The sequence below is a fragment of the Erinaceus europaeus genome, chromosome 3, assembly GCF_950295315.1.
Source record: "Erinaceus europaeus chromosome 3, mEriEur2.1, whole genome shotgun sequence".
Lineage (NCBI taxonomy): Eukaryota > Metazoa > Chordata > Mammalia > Eulipotyphla > Erinaceidae > Erinaceus > Erinaceus europaeus.
In genome coordinates this window covers 129482955-129485797 of record NC_080164.1, presented here as the reverse complement: position 1 = coordinate 129485797, position 2843 = coordinate 129482955, and the positions used below count along the sequence as shown (strand labels likewise).

The 2843-nt window shown below is 34.5% G+C and overlaps 1 non-coding gene across 1 annotated transcript; it reads left to right on the top strand.

The window, feature by feature from the left end:
- The first annotated feature begins 1041 nt into the window (after nt 1-1041).
- On the top strand, nt 1042-1205 carry LOC132537742 (U1 spliceosomal RNA). Its single transcript, XR_009549197.1, has one exon. It is a non-coding gene; the product is annotated as a U1 spliceosomal RNA (small nuclear RNA).
- The last annotated feature ends 1638 nt before the right edge of the window (nt 1206-2843 follow it).

Below are 2843 nucleotides of genomic sequence, written 5' to 3'. Positions count from 1 at the left end.
GTGAAGAGAAGATAGGAAAAAATGCCCTAATTGAGAATAATTAATATGAGACTATCTTATAGGTGTACCTTTTTCTCTGTTGAAAAACTCAATAATGGGAGAAGATCCTTAAAGAGAAAATGAGAGCTGTATATAGTAAAGATCGATCAATTTGACCAAGAGAAAAGTAAAACATTTTTTTCTGTTCAGTAAGAACCCCTGTTCTGTTCAAGTCTCCTGGTCCCCACCTGCAGGGGCAAAGCTTTGTAAGTGGTGAAGCAGTATTGCAGGTGTCTCTCTGTCTCTCTCCCTCTCCATTTCATCTCCTCCTTCTCAATTTCTGGCTGTCTCTATCCAATAAATAAATAAAAATAATTATTTTTTTAAATTGACATCATAATCAAAGCATTTAAATTATACTGTGGATAAAAAATAAGCACAGAGAAACTGCATATATTCCTAGAAAAGGTATATATATTAATAGTTTTATGGAAACTTTGCGTTATAGAAAAGGTCAGTGAATTTGACTACATGAAAATTGTAATCTTTCTATGTGAAAAAAGAAAATCAACTGAGAAAAATAAGTGCAAAATATATGATATAAAATTTGCTCATATCTTAGTATATGAATGGTGCTTGCATCAGTAAGAAAGAAAACATGAAGAAAAATAGGAAAAGAAACAAGAACATATACCAAGGATGAATAATCTGTACTATTTGTTGGTCACTAACTGGGCAGTTATTGCCAATGAAGCAATAGAAACAATCTTGTGGGACTCTATTAATTTCCATGGAAATATGAGCAATCAGTTGTTAAGTGTAATTACTGTGTGCCACAGCTTTGATGTATATATCTACTAACATACATTTCTAAATATAATTGCAGTAGAATACTTTCAGAGAGATATAGATTCAGTACACAATGGCCCAGGTTCAAGCTCCTAATCCCCACCTGCAGAGGGGAAGCTTTAAAAGTGGTGAAGCAGTGTTGCAGATATCTTTACATCTCTATCACCACCTTCTTTCTCTATTTCTCTGTCTCTATCCATAATAAATAAAATAAAATGTTTTTTGCAGGGGAGATACCATGATCACGAAGGTGGTTTTCCCAGGGCGAGGCTTATCCATTGCACTCCGGATGTGCTGACCCCTGCGATTTCCCCAAATGTGGGAAACTCGACTGCATAATTTGTGGTAGTGGGGGACTGCGTTCGCGCTCTCCCCTGTTTTTTATAAAAAAAAAAAAATGTTTTTTAACCATTCTTCTATTTATTTTTCCTTTATGTTGCCCTTGTTGTTTATCGTTGTTGTTGTTATTGCTGTCATTGTTGTTGGATAGGACAGAGAGGAATCTAGAGAGAAGGGGAAGACAGAGGGGGGAGTGAAAGACACCTGCAGACCTGCTTTCACTGCCTGTGAAGTGAACCCCCTGCAGGTGGGGAGCCAGGGGCTCGAACAGGGATTCTGATGCAGGTCCTTGCGCTTTCCCCCAAGTACACTTAACCTGCTGCGCCACTGCCCAGCTCCCTAAAATAAAAAGTTTTTTTTTAAATATATGGATTAATGTTTCTGAGGCAAGATAACATATTTAAAAATAGAAACTGAATTACAACCAGTATGGCATAAAAGAGCTGAGAATGCTATCGTTTGAAATTATGGGGCATGTTTAGTATAAAAATTTGAATTGGAAAGACTATACCTTTGAAGTTAAAACTTTTTGACAACATTTATGTTAGGAATAATCACAATTTCAACCCCCCAAAAAATGATTATTGCAGAAATTGACACCTAATTGCTTTAACTTTATTGGAACAGAACAATTATTTTTAAAGATTTGTTTTACTTATTTATTTCACTGAACATGAAAGCACTGCTTCACTCTGGCATATGAAATTCTGGGGATCAAACCCAGTACCCATCCACTGACTGATCTCCCTGCCTTCTGGCACTGAATAATCATGTACACAATCTTAATGATTCCTGGGTGAGAACCACGACTCCCCCCAATGTATAAATCCGCCTGCAATTTCCAAACCAGGACAAATCCTAGAAACAACTATAATTTCATATTTTAGGTTAATACATGCAGATATTACTCATTCTCTTAAGTATTTGCTTTATGTTCCATAAAATCATGTACAATATTATATATTCTTTATATGCTTATTCAAATTGTTTTCAGTATTTTTATTATAGTAGCTTGCAATGTAGACCATTCAAATGTACCTATGATCTTATTTTGGGAGGTATATTCTCAAAACTAGAGAAGTGGAGTCAATGTTTGCATGCTTATTTTATTTGAAATGATACCGCTTGATTACTTTTCAAATAGTTGTACAGTTCTCCACAGGAATTCCCTCCAGCAAACCACTAAGTCCACTTCTCTAGAAACATAGATTTTGCATTTGTATTAAGATGACTTCAGTTATTTAAAAGGATTAATTAAGGAGCCTGGATTATTTTGTATCATTCTAGAACATAGGACTAGTATAAGTAAAATTAGCTTTTGACTTAGTGTTTATTTTATTTTTTTATTATTATTTTTTTTTAGCAATTAGAGCTACTCCTAAATGAGGTCAGCTGCCTTATTAAAAGATAAGTTCACTGTTTCTGGAAGTTGTGCTTTGGAAGTAGCCTATCTAAAAGAATCCTGATATTTGCATAGTAGTTGGCTATGTACATCTTACATTTTTATCTTTTGGTTTCTGGTCATCTTTGGATCTCCATTCTTCTATCACTCTATTAGATAGGCAAGGTTTTTTTTAAAGTCATGTCTCCAAACATTTATTTTTAATGTCAAATGTGTTCTTTCACTTTCCTTCTCTATCTTCTACAGTTTTTTTCTTTGGCATTTTGGAAAGACA